Genomic DNA, 24,796 nt, shown 5'->3' on the forward strand with positions numbered 1-24,796 from the left:
CAGAACGGGTACATGAAATATGGTCTATATGATGTTTGGCACTCACTGGACATAAATATGTGCCTGATCAATAACGTGAGGAGCATGGCCAGTATTCCGCATAGTGTTATGGGTATATACTGCATTTTGTCACAGTGGGTTTCTTCTCAAGAGAAATAAATTCATGTAGCCGCTGCGCCTCTCAAACGTAAGGATTAAGCGTTTGCGAATTTTTCATCATTTCCTTCAACAAAAACTAGCAGCAGCACCCTCAAACGTTCCGCCCTCGACGTTTGTCACCGAACGAGAATATTCTATTCGCGGGCATAAAAAAATATGTAAAAATGGAGCTCAAACTCCATTGTGAATAGTCTTTTGCATGAACCGATGCTAGAAAAAAAAACATTGTCCTGCATAAATAGCGCTCTACTCAGAATATTAGTCCGCAAAGCGTGAAGCGCAGCGAAGTTAAATTGGTGTTATGCTGTTATTATTTTTATTACTCGGTTTTTGCTTTGCTTCAAGCGCCATAGGTGAGTGGTAACTCTTTGCTTCATATAGCGGAGTGACACACCTAAATTTTGTAGCAATGTAGTAAATCATTTGTGTTCTAAATAAATGGTGTCACTTTTCTGTAACTATATTAGATAATAAACGTGGCAATCTTTATACTCTGATTTATTTTTCCAACGCGCAAGCTTCCTGTTGGGGCTTGCTGTTCTTGCAGATAGGACGTGTTTTACGGAGTCGAGTGGCTAGACTAAAAATAGCATGGGAAACAAGAGGCAACCCATGGAAATCCTACTTTATCAGACAAGTTAGACGCTAACTGAGAAGAGCATAAAATATAGACATTCGCGTGGAATACAGTAAACATTAAAAACTGCTCGTGCCTAGGCCCTCTACCGTTATCTGTTTCTTGCCCAATTGCTACACGTGCTCATCGCATGTGGCACGCGCTTTAGTTCTAGTCGACACAGAAGGTCCACTCACGGACATTGTGCCGTTGGCGGAACGATAATGGCGAGATTTCAACTTTGACCGAAAGGGGCCATCGGCAAGCAACCACCTTATTCCGTTAGTCTTTAGACGCAACCAAGGACGGAAAAAAGTCAGGACAGGAAGCACCTAAGGCTATCGGCGCCAGAATACAGAACGAGTCCAGTTTGAATAGGTTCACCCTATACCAGCATTGCTGCGTGATGTCAACAGCGGTGCCTAGCAGTCTAAAGGTGTCGGCAACCAAACAGCCTGCCATGAACAAAAGAACGTCCCAAAGGCGTAAATGTCTTGTATCCTTAATCACAGATACGTGTACAGCCAGAAGTACACCCGCCGTGGTTGCTCAGTGGCTATGGTGTTGGGCTGCTGAGCACGAGGTCGCGGGATCGAATCCCGGCCACGGCGGCCGCATTTCGATGGGGGCGAAATGCGAAAACACCCGTGTACTTAGATTTAGGTGCACTTTAAAGAACCCCAGGTGGTCCAAATTTCCGGAGTCCCCCACTACGGCGTGCCTCATAATCAGAACTGGTTTTGGCACGTAAAACCCCATAATTTTTTTTTCAGCCAGAAGTACAAACCTTCAGGTTATCCTTCAGTATTTAGTCGACCTGCTGTCTCAAAATGGCGCACCAAGCAACGCATGTGCGCTGGCGATTTACGGGAGAAACTGTAATCAGTTGCATTGATGACGTGGTAGATTTTTGTAACCGACTGAGCACCTTAATGCGCCAAGGTAATTATCAAAGGGATGTACGATGCGCAGTCTAGATAGATGCTCGTGCCCAGGATGCCGGGCACCGTCCTTAAAGCCAATAATTTGTGTAACTGTTACGATTATCTTAGGAAACAGCGCATTTTGATTTGGGTGCGTCCGTTGTACAACGGCTGCCTCCTTATCAGTCTCGAGTCTTGTGACCATTCCGACCACTCGTCGTTGCTTTAGCAGATAATCAAGTTTGTCTGCGAGGAAGTTGTTCGTCCGCAATTTCTAGTCACCTCAAAAGCTTTCATCTCGTAAAGCATGACTCACCGCACTGATGTAGAGGAACAAGTCTCTCAAGCTTTTCTCGTCACACATCACCGGTTGTTGTGATTGAACCTCTTACGCATGCGTAGGTAGTGCACAACTCCCGAAGCAGCATTACTGCGGCTGTAATTACCTTCAACTCGCGTTGGTCCAGTGACTCTCGGGCCTTTGTTTGTTTGAATCGTCCTTTGTTTCACATGCTGTATTATTTGACACGTCGCCTCCAATATTCAAAATATGCTACAAGACCTTCGCGTTATGCCGCTCAGCCCATCCGGTACTATACCTCATAATCACTCACTTAGACCTCTCCATACTGACGTTTCTGACTTCTTGTCATGCCGCTCACCATCCCAGCACCAGCGCGGCCGTTTCGCCTGATTGCAGCTCACTGAACAGCATTATAACTGCGCATGCTAAACTGTCAATCCACGCGGCAAGTGTGCAGCCCGTTACGCCTATGCTGCATGTAAGCTCACCGAAAAAGTTATATGCGTCGTTGTATTTAACCCCACAAAGCCCAATGGATAATTTCTGTCACGCTGAATTTGATGCCTAAAAACTCTGCTTTAAACGCTGGAAACCTAATTAGAGCCCACACTAGCGTTTCTGATATGCCAAAAGGAGTTCTCGGTAATAAATGGTTCAGCAAATAGAGTAGTAATTAAACAATGGCTGTAGTAATTACTTCTTAATTACCATTTCACTGTTTTTTTCGTACCAATATAGTCTCCATGGCGAGAAATAAAGGTGAAAAAGTTTTAATTTTCTATTATGTTTATTCGTGTTCGGGCTTTGTGGGATTAATGTGCTTTCGTTCTGCTCACAATACTTCCTCGGCTGAGACGTAGTATCATGTCACAATGCCATCAATTGCTTACGCAATGAACTCCAGTCTTTGCGACTGTCTTTGCGACAATGTCCTGCTAATCGGTCATCTCAAGTGGTTGTCAGCGAAGACAGACATTTTACCTTGCTCTTCAGCCCATTTTCCTTTGTTCATCAGTGCTCTCGTCGACGCTAAAGTTTACGTCACACCGTCTAACGTTTTATCTGTCGAAAATTTCTTTCTCTGCTTTTTGCAACATTTAAAATAATTGGTGACTTCAGCAATGTTTTTTTGTCGGCGAACCAGTTTCTGCGCCTTTCGCATACCTTGGGGAAGCGTGTGTTGGTCGTTCGAAGCACCTTGCGTCCTTGTTCTTTTTTTAAGCGTCGCATATTGACACTTTCTATATCAACATAAAAAAACAAATTCACGCAGGAGTTCCTTTGGGAGTTGTGAATCTATGCGTAAGCATTGTGGCACTTGGTGATCTCCACGCATCCCGGCGTCATTCTCAATGTTATGAAACCTGATCTCACCAGTACAAACCCTTATCAATCCATATCGGTCGTTATCAACCTTGTCAAACTATATCCGACCCTTATCAACCCTTATCCTTCTTTATCAACCTTATCGCAATTGATCCGATCCTTACTAACGCTTATCTGTCCTTATCAACCTTATCGGACATAATCCGACTCTTATCAACTCTTATCGGCCCTTATCCACCTTATCATACTTTATCCGACCCTTATCAAAGTTTATCAGTGCGTCTTAACCTTATGAGAATTGCTCCAATCATTGTAAGTGCTTATCGCTCTTTAGCAACTTATCTACCGGCGTTAAACCATTATCAATCGTGATGAGACCCATTTAACCCCTCAGCACTCCTTCTCATCTTTGGCAATGCATTGACGGTTTATCTGTCTGTGTTGAGTAGCCTGAAGCGCATGAGCGCTCGGAGATCGGTGGTGTTTGGGGCGCTGAAGGAACGCCCAATGGAAGGCGCATCCTGCGACCACTGAAACGCATCGGGGATGCGGCGTGTTTGGCATTAAAGTGTCGCAAAATCGAAATTTTTCTGGTGCCTACAATTCCACAGGTCGGCTCTACATGTGGTCCTAGAGATGGCTCTTATTCTAGCCTCACCAGATATTTCAACAAAACCTTCATAAACTATTCTCCTTTGACATTAGTTTTATACCACCGGCTCATATCACATTCGTATTGTTCAGATATATTCCCCTTCTGCAAACGTGGGGGTTTAACCCAGTCTTTATTGTCTCATTGGCAAAATTCACTCATTATCAACATCCGAGTTCAAAGAACCAGCACGTGAAGGTAAGTGGGTAAGGCGCGCGGCTTCTGAGCGTATGGTCGTAAGTTCGAAACTCACCATCACCAGCGTTTTTCTTTTTGAATTTATTTTTTTATACATTCATTTCTTTATAGCGATTGTTCTTACTTGACAGATGGATCAACGGACGGGTTTTCTCGTCGGGTAGGCATAGAAATGCTTCAGAGTTTAAAAGCGACGGAACCAATCTCCCGATTACTGTCGACGGTAATGCGTTAGCGTTGAATCAATATAAAGGCAACGTATTTTCACCGTCGAAATGAGTTATGTATAAGGCGTGTACCACAGCGGGACTCCTGTTTCGCGTTTTCCTAAGTGCACTCGGTGCCATCAGGCGAGCGGACGTGGGCGCTAAGTGAAGGAAGCACTCAAGGATGATCGTATAAGTCATAGTCATGAACATGACTCAGAAAAAATGACAATGACTCAGCAAAAAATATCAACACTCAAAAACCACCGAAATCGGTTCGGATGTGGGTACTAAGTGAAGGAAACACTACGTCTTTGTGCTCTCATGGTCATTTCCTTAACTTAGTACGTACCAAAATTGGCACAGTATGACAAGAGTACACGACGAACATAAATGATAGGTCATGACATGAATGTCATGACAAGCATGCAATGTAGGTCATGAAACAGCCGCCTACTTCTTAGTGCTCTCATGGTCGTTTCGCGAATTGGTGGGCTCCCTGCACACTGCTTCGCATAACATCGATTCCCACAGGGTGTGAGATTTGTCGACCTCTTCTTGAGTCATGTTCATGAATATGACATATTCCATCATTCTTTAGTGTTTCCTTCACTTAGTACCCACGTCCGAACCCCTTCTAGCGGTTTTTGAGCGTTAACCATTTTCGCTGAGTCATTGTCATTTTCGCTGTGTCATGCTTACGACTATGACTTCCACCATCATCCTTTAGTGTTTCCTTCACTTAGTGCCCGCGTCCGAACCCATTCCAGTGGTTTTTGAGTGTTATTTTTTGCTGGGTCATTTTTGCTGAGTCATGGTCAGTACTATGACTTCTACCATCATCCTTTAGTGTTTGCTTCACTTTTTACCTACGACAGAACCCATTTCAATAGCTCTTGAGTGTTAATATTTTTTGCTGAGTCATTTTTGCTGAGTCATGGTCAGTACTATGACTTCTACCATGATCCTTTAGTGTTTGCTTCACTTTTTACCTACGACAGAACCCATTTCAATAGCTCTTGAGTGTTAATCCTTTTTCGCTGAGTCATTGTCATTTTTGCTCAGTAATGCTCATGACTATGACTATCATCCTTTAGTGTTTTCTTTCCTTAGTACCCAAGTGCGAACGAATTTAAGTGTTTTTTCAGAGTTAATCTTTTTTCGTTTGGTCATTGTCACCACCTACATGGCACGGATGCCGTGTCATTTATGTCATGACCTATCATTTATTTTCGTCATACACTCTTGTCATACTAAGCCAATATTGGTACATACCAAGTTAACGAAACGACCATGAGAGCACAAAGATGTAGGCGGCTAGATAGATAGATAGATAGATAGATAGATAGATAGATAGATAGATCATCATCATCAGCCTAATTTATGTCCACTGCAGGACAAAGGCCTCTCCTTGCCGTCTCGAATTACCCGTGGCTTGCGCTAGCTGATTCCGACTTGCGCCTGCAAATTTCCTAACTTCATCACTCCACCTAGTTTTCTGCCGTCCTCGACTGCGCTTCCCTTCTCTTATCCATTCTGTAACCCTATTGGTCCACCGGTTATCCATCCTGCGCATTACATTGCCTGCGCCGTTCCATTTTTTCCTCTTAATGTCAACTAGCATATCGGCTACCCCGTTTGCTCTCTGATCCACACCGCACCGCTATCTTCCTGTCTCTTAACGTTAGGCCTAACGTTTTTCGTTCCATCGCTCTTTGTGCGGTCCTTAACTTGATCGCGAGCTTCTTTGTTAATCTCCAAGTTTCGGCCCAATATGTTAGCACCGGTAGAATGCAATGATTGAACACTTTTCTTTTCAACGTTTTCAACGACAGTGGTAAGCTCCCGGTCAGCATTTGGTAATGTCTGCCGTATGCACTTCAGCCCAATTTTATTCTTCTATAAACTTCTTTCTCATGATTTGGGTCCCCTGTGAGTAATTGACCTAGATAAACGTATTCTTTTACAGACTCTAGATGCTGACGGGTGATCCTGAATTCTTGTTCCCTTGCCAGGGTATTAAACATTATCTTTGTCTTCTGCATATTCATCTTCAACCCCACTCTTACACTTTCTCGGTTAAGGTCCTCAATGATTTGTTGTAATTCGTCCCCATTGTTGCTGAATAGGACAATGTCAACTGCAAACCGAAGCTTGCTGAGATATTCGCCAGTTAATCTAACTCTTAAGCCTTCCCAGGCTAAGAGCTTCAATACTTCTTCTAAGCATGCAGTGAATAGTATTGGAGAGATTATGTCTCCTTGCCTGACTCCTTTCTTGATAGGTAACTTTCTGCTTTGCTTGTGGAGAACCAAGGTAGCTGTGGAATCCTGGTACATATTTGCCAAGATATTCACGTATGCCTCCTTTCTTTCTTTCTTTCTTTCTCTTTTATTCGAGACAATTTTCATACAAATTGGCTCAGGAGGCACAACAAAAGGCCCGGAGAGAGCCTGACTAGGTTGTGCCACCCTGACAGCGTAGGCAGCAAGTCTTGTTTTGATTACACATCATAGGCCGACCCAAATACAATAACAACAATGCAAATACAGAGAGATATGCAGTTCCTTTTTTGGAACGAGAATCAAAACCTAATACTTATGCACACACATAATGAAATAAATCTACACAATACACAATGAAATACAACACAATACACAAGATTAATACCGAGAATTGGTTCAGGGACTGACATCTCACATCTGCTCAAATAGTAATAGGGCTTTAACTTGCTTTTTGAATTGAATTAGAGAAACTCTAGAATTAATTAGATTTAATATGTCAGGATACTTATTGAGGAGTTCTGGTATTAGTGACGATAGCCTCTGTAAACCATAATTTGTGCGTGATCTTGATCTTAACTATTAAGCTGTGTCGTAGTTCATAAGGGGACTGCTTAACTGGATAGGTTTCTTGAAAATTTATTCTGTTTTCTCGGTATTGACGTAGGGCTTCCAGAGATAATTTTTGTTTCAGCAATTGTTTTATTTGAAGTATGCTATATCTGGTAAAGTACGATGCAGTGCTTTCCGTGTAGGGGACGTTTCCAATTGCTCGTATAGCTCGCTTTTGCAACGATAAAAGATAATTAAGGTTTGTCTCGGTTGTTGTCGACCATACCAAGGAGCAGAAAATCAGACGAGAGTGTATAAGTGCATAGTAGATTTTGCGTTTTGCTTCAGGCGGGAGGAGTGATCTTAGTTTATTTAACATTCCAATGGCTCGAGATACGTCGGTTCTTAACGCATCCACTTGAGGGGACCATGATAAATTTTCTTGGAACACGACACCTAAAAATCGGATCGTAGATGTGTGTTGGATAGGTACTCCTTGAAATTCCAAAGGTAAGGCTGGTACATTTGTTGGTCCTTTCAACCTAAACAACAAATACTTAGTTTTTTCTATATTTAGTTGCATTTTATTTGATGTTAACCACTTATTTAGATTTTTAAGCCATTTATTTGCTTCAGCGCATATTTCATGTGCGTCTACTCCTGAGAAAAATACATTTGTATCATCTGCGTAAAGCACCATCTTTTTACGTCCTTTAATATTTACAATATCATTTATATAGAGTAAAAATAGTACAGGTCCGAGAATAGATCCCTGGGGTACTCCATATTTAATAGTTTCCATCTCCGATTCGACTTTGTTTATTACTGTGAACTGTGATCTAGATGTTAAGTAGCTTTGAATTAGATGAAGTGCTATACCTCGGATACCGTAAAAGGGTAATTTACGCAAGAGGAGTTCATGTTGCACGCAGTCAAACGCCTTCCTAAAGTCTAAAAAGATACCTAGTGTGTATAGTTTATTTTCTATGTTTTCGAGAATTTCTTCTTTAATTCCAAGAAGGGCTGTTTCCACCGACTTATTTTTACAAAAGCCGTATTGTTCCTTCGTGATTATGTTGTGAGTATTTAAAAAGCCTGTTATTCTTTTGTTAATAATGTGTTCCGCTATTTTTGAAAATCTAAAGAGGATAAAATCGGCCTATAGTTGTTTAAGTCGTCAAAGGATCCTCCTTTATGAAGGGCAGAAACTCTTGCTTGCTTCATTTTGTCTGGAAACTCGCCTGTTGTCAAATTAAGGTTGCAAATGTGTGCCAGTGGGACTGCAACTACACCACTTACCTCTTTTAGTGGTTTTGGTTTAACTTCGTCGGGGCATGAGGCGGAATTATCTTTCATAGACATAATTATGCTCTGCACTTTATGTTGGTCTGTTGGGGATAAGAAGACTGTTGAGGGACAATTTACAGCGATGTAATTTTCACACGGTATGTCAGGCGGAGCATCTGACGAGGAGCCCACTGTGAGAAAGTGTTTGTTGAACAAGTTTGAGATCTCCGTCTCAGTAACACCAGGTTTCTCAAAATGAATCTTTCTGGTCATTGGTTTTTTGTTTACTATTTCCTTGAAAGTATCCCACAAGACTCTGGAATTGCTGGCAGAACTAAGAAATTTATTTATATAGTATTCAGCTTTAGCTCTTTTAATGTCCTTGTTCAGTTTATTACGCGTCTTTTTATATTCACGAAGATCACATTCCTCTTTTGTGTTTAAGAACAGTTGGAAGAGGCGTTCCCGAAATTTAATCCTTTCGTATAGTTCAGTAGTTATCCACGGTTTCCGCAGTTTTCTGCGTTTTTTCCGAGGCTTCAGTGGAAAACACTGGTTATATAGGGACATGAATGAAGATATGAAGATATTATAGGACTTATTAGAGTCAGTCTCTTTCATTACAACAGTCCAGTTAAAATTCGACACAAGATCAGCAAACTTTGCAACGTTACGTTCGGAGTAAATTCTTTCCAAGTGTTCTTCATTTGAACAAGGTGATGAATTCCCAGGTAGGAAACAAAAAATTGGGAAATGGTCACTCACGTCCGATTTTAAAACACCCGGTTTTACATCATCAATGTCAAAACTTGTGATATAGAGGTCAAGTGTCGCTTCAGTGGTCTGCGTTACTCTTGTTGGGACACTGATTACATTGCAGCATTTATCTGTGTCTAAAATCTCTTTGAAATCTTTATACATTGGATTACCTGAGGATAGGATAGGAATAAACTTTATTTGTCCAGCGGTTAATGCTGTTGGTGCCCGGGGCTAGGCTGCCAGGGGACCTGAGGTTACATTGATATTAAGATCCCCTACCATGACCGTTTGAAGGTTTAACTGAGAAGTTTTTTCTAACAATCTTTCTGTGAAGGACAAGAAATCTTTAAAAGAAGTTGACGGTGGCCTGTAAACAACAGAAAATAATATATCTAAGCACTCTAACGCTGTACGTTCATGACTGTCACTTATTACTTTAAATTCTGGTATTATTCGATACGGCAAGTCAGAGCGGATATAGATACACTAGAGCACTGCACGGGCTCGGGCTTACCCGAAAGCCCGGGCCCGGCCCGGCCCGTGGGCCGGGCCGGGACGGGTAGAACAGTTTTTTCACGGGCTCCGGCCGGGCTCGGGCACGGCGTGTGCTTATTGACCTGGGCCCGGGCCGGGCTCGGGTTTTTTGGCGCGGGCCCGGGCCGGGCTCGGGATTTCTGCGAGTTATTCTCGGGCTTCTCAACTCTGAAAAACATGTATTTTTCGGTCTCGGGCCGGGTTCGGGCCGGTTTCGAGCCGGGCTCGGGCCGGGCTCGGGCCGGGCTCGGGCTTGAGGTAAAGGGGTGGCGGGCCGGGCCGGGCGGGTAACGTAGATTATTTCCGGGCCCGGGCCGGGCCCGGGTCTCGCCATAAAAGTTTTGATCGGGCTCGGGCGGGCCCCCCAATGTAAAAACGGGCCCGGGCCGGGCCGAGGCCGCAAAAATCGGCCCGTGCAGTGCTCTAAGATACACACGCCGCCGCCACGTTTTCCAGATCAGGAAGCTGAGACACAGTCGTAACCTTCAAGTGAAAAGTAATCGTCGGAAGTGAACCATGTCTCGGTGAAACAAATCAAGTCAAAAGGATGATTTATGTCAGACAGAAGTAACTGCACTTCATCGAATTTATTACGTAAACTCCGAGCATTTAAATGAAACAGTGATAGTTTACTATTGGTATTGAATTCCGGAACAGCATGAGAAAAACCTGAAACTGAAAGCAACATTTTAGGTTATACAATCGTGACGGTGCTTTTTTTTTATTGCATCGAGAGATAAGATGATCTGAGGCGTGCAAGATCTTCTTTCCCGCGGACAACAGCCGCGCTTTCACCGTTTGCGCGTCTCACTAGCACTTTTCCATTTACGTGCCACACAAACGCATAGCCAGACACGGCTGCCCATTCTCTTGCCATTGTGAGTAGATTGGGGGAGTGCCTAGTCATATTTTCGCACACGTATAAGTTATCAGTTCCGTGGTTCAGCAATTTCTTTTTTGAGAGCCATTTATCACGCATTTCTTCGTTCTGAAACCGCACTATTACACCGGGTGTCTTGCCTACTTTAGCTCGTAGCCTGTGTACATTTGTGATGTCATTTCGAGTCACCGTCGGCACTTGAAGTTTCATTGCTATTTCATTCACTTTTGCCATGAGATCTTCATTTTCGCTAGCAGGGATACCATGAATTTCGAGGTTTAGGCGCCGGCTGCGGTATTCCAGATTATCTATGTCTTGCTTGATTTGGGTCAAATCCCTACTAGGGCTTTCATTTTCAAGTTCTTCGGCTCTTTTCGTCAATTCGTTCGTAAGTTTTTCTTGAGTAATCAACCGTGTGTGGAATTCATCAAACTTATCAGACAACAACTGCACAGAACTTTCCAAACCCTCCACTTTGCTGGGTAAAGTCAAGAGTGTATCCATTTTCCTATCCAATGAGAGTAGGTGTTCCGCTATGGTTTTTTCCATTTTTTGTCCTTCCGTATCCAACTTTGAGTTATCACCTTTACATGTACCACATTTCGATTTCCATGCCTTTTTTTGATTACTTTTTGCATTCAACATTTCTTCTGTGACACCTGAACATACGCCCAGATGAAAAAGAAATTTACACTCACAGCAGCTGAGTTGAGGGCCATCCTCGTCAAGTTCTAGTCGGCACATACAACAGCGCAACTGAGGCATGACTATCTATACTAGACACTGTTCAACATAAGACAACTTGTGGCAGCAGCGGCAGAGAGCAAGGCACTTAAAGGCAAAAGTAGCCACCAACCTGCAAGATTCAGAGTAAAGCTCAGTTGTGTCCGTCGCGCGCTGCCGCTGCTGCCCAAATGACGGGGACCGCCCCTCGTCGAATTTCAGTGGCCGGTGATGTCGCTCTCTTGAACGTGATGTCTTTCACAATACGGCCGCTGACCAGCACTTGATCTGGCCGAACTAGGAACGGAACGGAAGGGCGTCCAATTCAGGGCCCCGTGGCCAGAAGTGGTTCCTTGTGTGGTCCTTGTAAGTACTTCGCAGGGGCTGCAAGATTCAGAGTAAAGCTCAGTTGTGTCCGTCGCGCGCTGCCGCTGCTGCCCAAATCTCTTTGGGCAGCAGCGGCAGCACGTCATCTACTCTTTCATTACGCAATGCCTCTATGACTGCTGGTATCTCTATTGAATCAAATGCCTTTTCATAATCGATGAAAGTCATATAGAGAGGTTGATTGAGTTTCACAGATTTCTCGATTACCTGATTGATGACATAGATAGGATCCATTGTAGAATATCCCTTCCTGAAGCCAGCCTGTTCTATTGGTGGACTGAAGTCAAGTGTTGCCCTGATTCTATTGGAAATTATACCTAGTGAATATTTTATACAATACTGAAATCAAGGCTATGGGTCTATAATTCTTCAATTCTTTAACAGTCTCCCTTCTTATGGATTAGTATAATGTTGGTGTTCTTCCAGCTCTCTGGTACTCTTCAAGTAATGAGGCATTCTGTATAAAGAGCTGCAAACTTTTCAAGCATGATATCTCCTCTATCTTTGAATTAATCGACTATTATTCCATCTTCTCCAGCAGTTTTTCCCCTGGTCATGCCTTACAAGGCCCTTATAACTTCTTCACTAGTTTTAGAAGGCGCCTCTGTATCCCGTTCATCACTACTTCGAATGAAAGTAGCTTGGCTGCTCTGGCTGCTCTGGGAAGGTGGCAGCATGAAGCAGAGGTAGAACACCCGGCCTCTAATCTGAAAGTCGTAAGTTCGAATCCTCCTTCATTCCACTACATTTTCAGGCAGCTAGTGTCGCCGGACACCTAGGAAAAAAACTATTGCCGAGAGCTAGTGGAGCTATACTAGTCCAGGTGCAACAAAATTAGGAAGGCCCACTAAGCTTTTTGACAAAGTCACTCCCTCACCAGAACAGGAATTGGCCTCCCTGGTGCAGTATTCGGCCACTACCTCCATCACGACTCCATCACTCCTGATAGATAGATAGATACTGTCAAAGTGGCAAATGTTCGCCAAGAAATGATTCGCATTTAAAAAAAAAAGCAGCGTCGAAAGCGAACCGAAGAAGCCGAACTGCGAAAGCAGCAACGCGACGATGCGAGACGGCGCATTACGTAGTGAGTGCAGTAGGCGTTCGCCTTCACGTGTTCCAAGAGTGCAACATGCTGCCGAACTTGTCGTCACCAGCCCACTGTTTATTACTGGGTTAATCCCGAGGGTTGGATAAAGTATTTTTCAATTATGAGTTTACACACACGTTCGGCTGCGACGGAGAGAACGACAACACTGACGGTATGCCCAAGGTCGATCCAAATAGGTCGCGAAGCTTCGGGCGAAAAGTGGTTCAGAATGAATTGTCGCCGACATCAGCAAGGGTTGTTGTGGGAGCGGCGATTGAAGCACGACTATGTTTGGAGGGGACAAACATTGGGAAAGAAAAAAGCCTTTTTTAATTAACATGAGACACAGTTAGATTCATTCAACGAAAATAAAATTTATAATAAATTGTATATACGCATGGCGAGAAAATAACTCTATTTAGTTGATCATTATCAATAAATACCTTTTTTTCAGCGCCCACCCTAAGAGCCCCCACCGATAGCGGCGGTCGTTGACACCGCTATCATTTGCAATGCAATGCAGCCCTTGAAGTGTGCAGGAAGGCGCGCTCGTAGAGTTCACCTGTCACAATATGCCCCTCACATGTTGTGTTGCTTTGCTGAATTTGATGACGCGGGTAGTTTCATTGTTTCTTAACCTGTTCAGTCAAAAGTAGTGAGTTGCGACAGGCAGATAACTGTTTACTTTAGTTGTTTTCGTGGGACAGCACTGGCCGACCGGTTTGGCATCTGGCGATTTCACAGGCGATTTCGCCTAGCCATATACGATTTCACCTAGACATATAAAGCGTCGCTTTAAAACAAGGAACAACGCTAGCTATATTCATTTTGCTTTTGACTACTACGTGCCGACAGCGTGACGACGGCATCAGGGGTCCGAAACTCTTTATAATTCCCATGGGACGCTCGGTCCCATGCCGATACTAAAGTCTTTAGCCGATACGCAGTGGCAGCGCCTCTTCAACCACTGGCGGCTGCCGGATATACTACTGGAAATAATTCACAAAAAAAAAACAATGCCTCCCTGACGTCACTGATGAGTTCAGAAGGTAGAAGGAGAGGGTGCGCAGCCGGGAGGAGGAGGGTTGCCGCTGAAGCCCTCTTTTCCCACTTCGCATGCAAGCGGACTGTGTTCGTGGCTCCCTTGCAGGTCTGGTGGCGGTACGGCGATATTGGCCCAATCAGGGGGTGAATCTTACTATACCTCCCATTGGTTCTCCTATAGCAGACGCTCAGTCGACGCTAGCGCCAAGGCGCACTTCGGTTCGGCCCTAGCGGATGGATGACGGTACCACGGGGGCGAAAACAAGAAAAAAAAGGAAAAGCGACGCAATTATTCTACCCTCCCCCTTTAGCTATAGCACTTTTCTTTCTTCGTTTTATTATGATAACGTTGTTCTGCTCGTTTCTCCTTTCCCTCTTGACTTTCCTCTCCCATGCCTCGCCTCACCCTCCCCTCATGCCTCGCGCAATGCACTTTTTTTATTTGTGTAGCTGTCCGCGGTGCGCTCTCTGTTTTTTTTTTCTTTTCTGTCTCGGGCGTTATCAGACGCCCCGCCGGACCGACGCGCGCGCTCCCGTCACGACTAAAGAAGACAATGAAGGGAGGGAAACGAGCGCAAGTATCTCTCTCTCCGAAGAAGATAAAGTTGGCGCTGACAATTATTGTTGGGCCTTGAATATAGAGCCTGTGTTTGTTGTCGCACCACCGTCGTTCTGTGTGCCGTTCTTCGCATCTTGCGACACTGGTGGTAGTGCTTTGTACTCCCTGATGCCTGGAATTCCTGTGCGGAGTGCAACGCCCAGTTCAAACCCGCAATCAGTTCCTCCAGTGGACACTCCTGTCCATCGCTACAGTCGCCGACTGCGAGGCCTCAGCCCGGAGGTAATCTTCTTGGGGAACTCGCCACCAACCAGACCTGTACCTAACGAGATGGCAACCGCAGGGCCTTCTCAGGTGACTCTGCAGTAGAGCACTGCACGGGCCCATGTTTGCGGGCCGGGCCCGGCCCGGGCCCGTTTTTACATTGGGCGGCCCGCCCGAACCCGATCAAAACTTTTATGGCGAGACCCGGGCCCGGCCCGGGCCCGGAAATAATCTACGTTACCCGCCCGGCCCGGCCCGCCATCCCTTTACCTTCAGCTCGAGCCCGGCCCGAGCCCGGCTCGAAACCGGCCCGAACCCGGCCCGAGACCGAAAAATACATGTTTTTCAGAGTTAAGAAGCCCGAGAATAACTCGCAGAAAGCCCGAGCCCGGCCCGGGCCCACGTCAAAAAACCCGAGCCCGGCCCGGGCCCGCGTCAAAAAACCCGAGCCCGGCCCGGGCCCGGGTCAAAAAGCACACGCCGTGCCCAAGCCCAGCCCGAGCCCGTGAAAAAACTGCTCTACACGGCCTTTCGGTTAAGCCCGAGCCCGTGCAGTGCTCTACTCTGCAGCATCCTCAGACTCCCGAGACATTCCATGGTGATGTTTACGAGGACGTCGAAGATTGGCTCACGCAATACGATCGAGTCGCCAAGGCGAATTGGTGGACTGCAGAAGAAAAACTCTCATGCGTCTACTTTACTCTGGCGGACAGCGCTCGTACGTGGTACGAGAACCGGGAAGCCACACTGACTTCTTGGAATGAGTTTCGACAGCAGCTTTCCACCACCTTCGCAAACAACGATCGTCGCGATTCTGCCCACCAACTAATCGAGTCACGCATTCAGAAACCGAATGAGAGCGTCGTCATGTTGACGGAGGACATGACCCGTCTGTTCCGCCGCACTGACCCAGAGATGCCGGAAGCAAAGAAAATCCGCTATCTGATGCGAGGCGTCAAGGAACAACTTTTCGCCGGTCTTCTTCGCAACCCGCCAACAACCGTTGCGGAATTAATTTCGGAAGCTACGTCCATCGAACGAGCACTGCAACAACGTTACCGACCCTTCGATCGCCCAAGCAACGCCTCGAGCAACGTTTCTGCTCTGGCTGCCGGCAATGAGCTTCGTGAGCTCATCCGGGAGGTTGTTCGTGAAGAGATTCGCGACCTCCTTGTGACCCCGCAGGAGTCAGTCGGGGCTTCTGTAGCAGAGGTTGTGCGACAAGAAATCAGGCAGGCATTCTCGTTGCCCCAATCCCTACCGAACCAACGGTCTCTGAGCTACGCATCGGCTGTTCGTCGTCCTCCTCCAGCGGCAGCCTACAACTCATCACTAACGGCTCGTCTTTTCAAGGAGCCGCCATCCCCGCCGTACAACGCGCAGCCACTGACCACGCAACCTAGTGCACCTGTAGAAACATCGGCCTACTTCCCTCCGCAGGCAAAACAGCTTGGTCGCAAAGGACGCCCACAAGTCGACCATTTGTTCGCAGGACGGAAATGTGGCGCAACGTCAACCGCCGTCCTTTGTGCTTTCATTGTGGAGAAGCCGGCCACGTTTACCGTTTTTGGCCGTATCGTGACCCCGGATACCGGAGCTTTCCACCCACATTTACTCGAGTTCGCATCGAAAACAGGCGCTACAGTGACGATGTTGCTCCACAAGGACATCCATTCACTCGTCGAACCCGCTCTCCGTCACCTGCGCCGAGCTCTTCCCCGCAAGGTCGCAGTTACGCGGATGTAGTCAGGGGTGGCAGGTCCTCTAGCCCTGGTCGGGGAAACAGAAGCGACCTTTGGGGTGGAGGTTGCCGACCATCGAAATGCTTCAACACCCCCAACACTATCTGTGCAAGCGGACAACATGCCTCTGCCGACCCCAAGGGAAGTCTTAAGTGCCGACCTCTCTGTTTTCATAGACGGACACCCAGTAACCGCGTTAGTAGATACTGGGGCCGATTTCTCAATAATTAGCCAGAAACTCTCCGCTAGCCTTAATAAAGTCAAGACACCATGGACTGGTCCCCACATAAGAACGGCGGGAGGCCAATTGATGACCCCTACAGGCAAATGCACGGCCAGAATTAATGTTAGTAGCTCGACGTTTGTTGCAACTTTCGTTATATTGCTGGAGTGCTGCAGAGACGTGATACTGGGAATGGATTTCCTACACGAATACGGCACTCTTATAAACATTACGGACAGGTCGCTCACGTTTTGGATGAATGCAGATTTGGCCGTACCCTGTGACGATCACCGACGTGAGCATTTACGTATCTTCGATGACGATGTGACCATCCTTCCGCACTCAAGCGCTCTTGTGCCTATAACATGCGACTCGCCAAGGTGCTCCAACATGATCGCCGAACAAATTCCTGGTCTGCTGTTTACTCATGGCGTATCAGTTGCAAGAGGTGTAGTTGACATACTCGCGAACAGACGGACGTCCTACTAACAAACTTTAGTCCTGAACGCTGGCATCTTACAAGAGGTATGGCAGTCGCGTACGTGGAAGAGCTGAATGAGGTTACCGACTGCATGACTGTTGAACAAGACGATTCCCCCGGTCTGCCGAACGGGCCTCTATCCATTGATGTCGGCCCAAGTTTGCTACCTAAACAGAAAGAAAGACTCCTCGAGCTTATTGATCAGTTTCGCAACTGTTTCTCTTCGACGTCCAAAGTTGTCCAAACGCCACTGACCAAACATAGAATTATTACAGACGAAACGGCCAGACCCATACGGCAAAACCAATACCGGGTGGTAGCGCGAGAACGCGAAGTGATAGAAAACCAGGTACAGAAAATGGTTCAAGATGACGTTATTCAGCCGTCGAAAACTCCTTGGGCATGGCTGGTAGTGTTAGTCAAAAAGAAGGATGGCAGCTTGCGCTTCTGCGTCGACTACCGCAAACTCAACCAGGTCACGAAGAAGGACGTTTACCCGCTACCCCGCATAGCCGATTCTCTCGATAGACTACGGCATGCACGCTATTTCTCGTCAATGGATCTAAGAAGCGGCTATTCGCAAATAGAAGTAGACGAAAGAGACCTCGAGAATACAGCATTCGTGACACCTGATGGCCTCTATGAATTTAGGGTACTTCCCTTCGGCTTGTGCTCCGTGCCGGCAACATTTCAGCGGCTAATGGACACCGTTTTATCAGGACTCAAGTGGCAAACGTGCTTAGTATATCTAGACGATGTGATTTTATTCTCTGCGACATTTGACGAGCACTTGAGGCGACTACGTGCTGTTTTTCAAGCCATAGGGTCCGCCGGTCTCACGCTTAAGCCGGGAAAATGCCATTTTGGCTTCGAAGAGCTTCTTTTTCTAGGCCATGTTGTCAGTAATGAGGGGGTACACATTTTACCAACATACTGTAACGTAGGCTGAAGACGGAGGCTTGAAAAAATAGACGCGTCCCTTTAATGGCGGGCCAGAAGAAGAACGAGCAGGTTACGCGCTTCATCGTCTTTCATGGCGCCGATCTTTGCGCGCGCCGTCCCGCGGTGCGGAAGCCCCACCACTGTGTCAACTGCCCCCCATGCGAAAAGCGACCGGCTCGGTCGCGTCAAAAAGTCCTGTCAGTGAGGTCGACGGCAAGAAATGGAGCTTCTGAGGTGCATCTGGACGTTCACGTACGCGCATGGTATGGTTTCATGCGCACTACATGAACAACTTCAGCGCGGGGACGACGACGGAGTGAACCGGGGTCAGAACTGCAGGGGACGACTTCGTAGGTTACATTATAGCCGATGTAATTTGTGGTTGGCTCATTATGGCCAAGAAGCCGTTGCTCTATAAAGCCCTACTATACTATTATATTACTCGTCACCACTCCGTTTCAAAGCAGATGCTCATATCGGTCTACTGATCACCACTAACATCGTTATGATATTCCGTTATTGCGCTGAAATTAAGACCATCAGCAACCTTGTTTGTTTAGAAATTCTTGATGATTGTTACAAATATGTGTAAATATTATTTAACTCTTTTACAGCCAGCTGCGTACCAATTACATGCGTTTCTAGTGGTTATGGATGCATGCCGTGGACAACTTGCCCTAGAAGGTATTGGGTGCTCCTACCAGGATGTAGTGGCCGGTCTATTTGCTGCAACTTGAGTAAGAGAGCATGGAAATTTTTTATATCTTACACGAAAATTGGCGGAGTTGAATTTAATGCTTGACACCTAGTATGACTTTGTTCTGCATATTTTTCAAATACTCGCTTTGTGATAACGGAACCTTGATGTAAAAGTTTGACGTCTTTTCCGGTCACATTCACTTGAAGCCCATTGGTGGCAGTTCTGCACTACTTTTCTACGGCCAATTTTCTTTACTTGTTGGCTAACTACGGCGCCCTTAGATATAGGAGCAAGTATTTTTAATTTACTTTAAGATATCTTAGGGCATCAGCGAAATGCGCCAACCTTGCAGTGGTTCATTGGGATTGCATTAGTGCAGGGTACATACGTTCAGGCACCATGACACAAATTTATCAGTGATTTCTTCAGAAATGTAAGGTTGGAAAACAATAAATATCCTCCGGAAAATGGCGTAGACAAGGCACATTTTCCTCATCAACCAAAATAGGGTAATTGTGCGCGGGAGGGAGGAGTCGGAGTATAAGCAGACCGCGATTTCAATGATGGCACTTTCCTCTACTGCTGCTGCAATCCACGCATCATCATGCTCCTTATTTCCTTGTAAGCATACTCCCCACCATGAAGAATTGTATCCGGTGTTCTATAGTACAAGCACCACACTTTATTGGTGCAGCTAATGCATGTATCATTGCTCATTCAATTTATAGTGAACTCAAATAACTTGGTTTGATATCTGCAGTTTACCATTAGCGGTGGACTTATCGAAGTGAACACTTTTAAGTAAATAAACCATCCGGCAGCATTTCACAACAGTCGCCGGTTCATTGGAGTTACTACTATTTTAAGCCACAACAAGGTTGACGAGTACGATAATGTGGGTTAAACTTCAAAGCTAAAATGTCTATTTCAGGTCTTCTCGAAAGAACGCGTACCGCTTGTGAACATCTTATACGTTACAAAACGGCTAGGCAAAATTTTTAAACAATTTCGTTTTGTACACGAATATTTCAGACTAGTTTGTTCCTCGTCTAAAGTTCTATGAAGGCAGCAGGCCTCTCCATAGGCATAGGAAGAAGTCCAGGCATTTCGTTTGCTAATTTCCCCAGAAAAATTGTCAGAAGATCCGCGAGGAAGTCTCGTTTTGTGTCTCTACTTCCTATTGAATATCATGCTTCGTGCGATACCTTTCCTCCTTGACATACTTTTACAATAGTATTACAATATTGCCACAACCTTGTCGCCATTTGCTGTGACACTCAAGCCTTATCTATCAACCACCGTATCATGTCAAACTAAGTCTGCGTGGCAACTAATCAATGTGAACCTCTGCGACCAAGCCAACCCCCGCGGAAAAGGTTGTCGAGCCGCTCACGTACGGAACCACGCAAAACATGAGGGGCGCCAGCTTCCTTTGAAAGTAGGCCGCAAATGTTCCCTAGGGGACACACGAGACTATACCTTGTTCTGCATTCGTAGCATTCCGCAGACGAAATAGGAACACAACTTCGCTTTTCTCAGGCCACACCACATTCACATTTGGTCGAGGTTGCACAACTTCTAAAGTGTCGTGAAAGCTCATTATGGCCGCCTTAATTAAAGACTACTTTGTATTACAATATTGCCACAACCTTGTCGCCATTTGCTGTGACACTCAAGCCTTATCTATCAGCACACAATGCGGCGGTCGATAATTCAATTATTTACCGCATCATGACACTAGAGGATGGCTGATGCACAAATATTTTGCCGTTGATATCATTCAGCGTCATAGTGTTCAACTCATGAGAAAGTAGTCGAGGCTTATCTTATATGGAATGCAAAAGATTTGTTCATCAGTTATCCTTCGGCGTCATTATTAGGTAAAGAATTTATTTTCTTGGCAATGCTTTGACGAAATAGGCCTCATCTTTGCCTGGCAGTAAACTGTCGTCTGCCACTTCCTACAAAAAAGCAAATCTCGAATGCTTCCGTTCAGGACAAAGCTAGTGAAAAAATCCACAGCAGCTTTCCCTGTAATTAAAAAGTTTGGACATAGGCGCTAACTTTCCAGACACCCTTCATGTGTATACAAGAAGTTTATGCGAAAATACTGTATTTCAGGTTCTTCTTTAGTGGGTGTGATCATCGCGTGTATCATGTACTGCTGCAAACAGCAACTATAAGTTCAGGCGCTGTGTCTAGAGGCAGTAAACATCTTTGACTTTCTTACAAAAACCTAACTGCCAACCAAGTTGGCCGACTACCTGTTTCAGTTTCTAGAAATTGAGATTCTGCCTTTGTTTAGCCAAGTTGTTGCCAAGTATTAGTTTATAAAGACGATTTTTGTCCATGTTCTTGCACCCAAAAGATTCACATGCAGAAATAATTCATTACACTCAGGGAATAAATTAAAATTTATATCGCACCAGGCAACATTAATTTTAATGAAGCTTTAAAGGAAATCCGCACGGGTTTCTGAGAAGTAAAGAATTGCAGTTGAAGAAACAATTGTCTTTGCACAGGAATCGAACGCAAGGCCGAACGAGTACCCGAGTTGTCGCTCTAGAAACTTAGATAATACGTAAGGTATCTGACCGAGGTTGAATTAGTTGAAAACTAGATGCGTAGGAATGTACGTTAAGCAAATCAGTACGACTGAAATTCGTAAGATGAAGGGAGTTTCTGGAATAGGAAAATCAGCCATTCAACCGTCAGTAGCCTGAAGCTACGAAATAAACCTGTTCGATATCAATGTTAGGATGACAGCTTCGGAGAATTCGTTCTGCTAAGGGATGGAGTCCGAGAACCAGCGACTTTTTGGAACGCTTCCTCTATCATTTCAGTTAAACATAAGGTGAGCAGAGTGCAGCGTGATAAACGCATGAATTTCTTCACTTTGCTTGTTTCAGCACAACTGAGTTGCCTAAAGGGAATTACTGTAGCCTGCTTCCCACTACAAGGCCCTTTGTTCTAGAAACTATTCCCTTTTTTTTTGCTCAACGTTATGGCGCGACCTATGTATCATAGACTTTGCGTCAAGATGCAATGGCTGTAGACAAAGCTTATACTATAAAAACAAAACAAAAATAACGCTGTAATGCAGAGCATACAATCTAGCCAATGCCGTTGCGTCGTTTTAGCTTACACGATAGTTTCTTCCTCTAGGCATGTTTTCCTGGTTATGACTCGGTCAATTATGGATTTCTTTCCTTTTTCCTCACATAATCGAAACCGCATGATCCGAATATTTGGACTCGACACAATATTAACATCTTCAGTTTCGTACTTGAATCATCAGCTTGCCATAATATTACCAAAACGTGCTTTCACAGCTCAATACGTAGACGAAATACAATAGCTTGGCTGTAAAGCTCAGTCTTTTATGAAATCAATCCTCTTCAGCTTTTCTTGTGAGTATATGCTAATCATAAGAAAGCGAGTTCCATGTTGAATCCTTATTTGGCCCTTTACATTATGGTTCGCTTCTGGGCAGCATTATTTAATATGTACAATCGCTAGTTTACGACATTTATTTCAGGTTTCAGACTGACAACTTGTGCTTGACAAACGAGCGCTTGGTACCACAGAACAACAACACAGAGCGCTTTTCTGAATACAGGAACCTTTGAAATGACTCCATGGTAACTCAAACACTTTGGCTCTGCACGGAGCGGGTACAAGGGCGATAATTTCGTTCCTACTACTGAATAACACACGTGACCTCATTTACATCAAGAATGTAAAAGCTTACCAAACGGATGCTACTTGTGCACTTTAGCCATGCTTGGAACCTTTGACCGAATGAGGCTGAGCAAGAGGCACTCGTTATTAAAATCGTCAGCTGCGTATTAGACCCGGAACCTCAACGCTACTTAACGCTGCAAGTGTATCCACAGTGACCAGGCTATGCCTCATGTTATAAATAATGTGGAATCCCCAGCATTGCTCCACCATTTAGTTTTCTCCTTAAAGTGGCTTAGAGAATCTTCCCCCAAATGTACTGCCACCCGATGTCTTACGGAGTAGTGATAGCGTCTTATGGTAAATACAGTCTTTATTACTACTGCTGCTTGTTACTGAGAGATCGTGTAGACAAATATTGTAAACAATATGTAAACAATCTATGAGCAAATAAATGATCGAGAAAAAAAGTATATGCTCCAGAGTTTCTCGTGGAGAATTCTTCATTCGAAATAATTGACTCATGTCTCACCAACCAACCTTTGTGCCTTTGTTATGCATAATAACGCTTGGATTTCGGTACGACGCAGAAAAAATGAATACCTGCTCCTCGGCTGGTGGAACCTGTCGAAACAGATGCGATTTTGAAAATAACCGGAAGAAATGTCCTGGAAACCTCAAGTGTTGTGTGGATTTGGAGCGCTGAGCAGCTGATGTCACGGCTTGCAAGCACGCCGATTGCAATGACGGCCTTAGGAGCGACTCCGTACCGGCCACTGTGCAAGTTTCGCGCCTCAAATCAAGACGTTGGTCAGTACAAAAAGTGAATAAAGTTTCAACACAAACACAAATACGCCATACGTTATACCATCGGGATTTTAGCCCCTGCTTTCGTTTTGTAGTTCGCGCTCAAAGTGTAATTTAAACCTTCACATCTTATTGGATAGCAATTTGTGCAAACACAATAAATTGCGGATAATTTTAGCAATGCAGATGAAGCGGTTACGTCGGCGTACCAATACATTATAGCGCAATGAAGCAATAAGAAAACTAAAATTTTCACCGACGATTGCGATACTCCTTAATGCGAAATTTGAGCGCACCTGTATACGTGCTCTCATTTCGCGTTATATTGGCTGGCGGGGATTATCTGTCCGGTGTGGCACCTTGCGAACGGAGTGAAGTGTCGTGCGACGTCCTCGCTTATCGGGAGACCGCGAGTGGAAGCGCATTGGTGACCCGTGGGCGCGATTCACCGCCGAAGACTTCCTCCGTTCATGCAGCGCTTTGTTTCTATACAGACGACGCGCTATACTGTGGCGCCATCTGGTAGCCATCTCCGCAAAGCCCCTCGAGCGCGATACTACACTTTTCTTCTCACGCTTTTGTCATACCCTACTCTGCTTTCCGCCTCAATGTCTTGCTGCACTCTCCTCCTCACACTCTCTACGCTCTTGCCGCTTTTTTCGTCCCCCGCCGCGCTCCACGTTCACTCCCATATTTCCCTGTTCTCGTTTGCTCGGTTACGCGGACGCTCACCCCAGGAAAGCTCTCCTAGGAACTGCGCTCTAAAAATTGCAGTTGATCGTGACGAATATTCGCAGCAGCGTAACTTTCAAACTTCATTCGAGTGGTTGAAATGTCACAATTTGCAAGATGATGAGCAGAATACGTTCCAGCGTTCAGACCTTATAATTTTTGCTTGTCTAAAACAGAGTCTGACACAAGCACTACCTAGAAGTCTGCTGACTTTCAGCTGCAATTAGAACATTTCGGCAGTGCAAGCGGGCTAATGTGATCAAGAACTGATTCCTATAAAAGTCTTTTTTCTGGAATGCAAATGATTAACTTTTCCTGCCATAGTTATATCGCGCTAGCTTGACGTGACCGCTTTCTCGGCCAGCTTCGCAGCACCTGCTTATTCTATTCTACATGTCGTTGGCCGTGTCGCCCTGTATGCACTCAGCACGCCGAGTTTGCTTAGTGGCTACGCCATTGAGCTGCTCACCTCTAAATCACAGGTGCGGTCCGGGCTTCAGCGGCCGCATTTAGATAAGGGCGAAAAGCAACATAACTCGCGTACTTAGATTTAGGTGCACGTTAATGACCACGGATGGTGAAAGCTATTCCGGAGTCCCCCCCCCCCCAACTATGGTTTTCGCACCTAAATATAAGTAATTTCAATAAATAAGTCTAGAATGCTTACAAAAGCTGTCATGCGCGTCAAGTAGACCATGGTTGGTGCGTCAACCATGGTCCAAAATAGGTACGTCAGTACCTAT

At 45.3% G+C, this 24,796-nt stretch overlaps 1 long non-coding RNA gene across 1 annotated transcript; it reads left to right on the forward strand.

Moving 5' to 3' along the window:
• Positions 1 to 441: 441 nt before the first annotated feature.
• LOC125945211 (uncharacterized) lies at positions 442 to 23,332 on the forward strand. The gene is made up of 3 exons (XR_007466695.1): positions 442 to 512; positions 18,748 to 18,870; positions 23,105 to 23,332. It is a non-coding gene; the product is annotated as an uncharacterized LOC125945211 (long non-coding RNA).
• The last annotated feature ends 1,464 nt before the right edge of the window (positions 23,333 to 24,796 follow it).

Source organism: Dermacentor silvarum, chromosome 4 (genome assembly GCF_013339745.2).
Source record: "Dermacentor silvarum isolate Dsil-2018 chromosome 4, BIME_Dsil_1.4, whole genome shotgun sequence".
NCBI lineage: Eukaryota > Metazoa > Arthropoda > Arachnida > Ixodida > Ixodidae > Dermacentor > Dermacentor silvarum.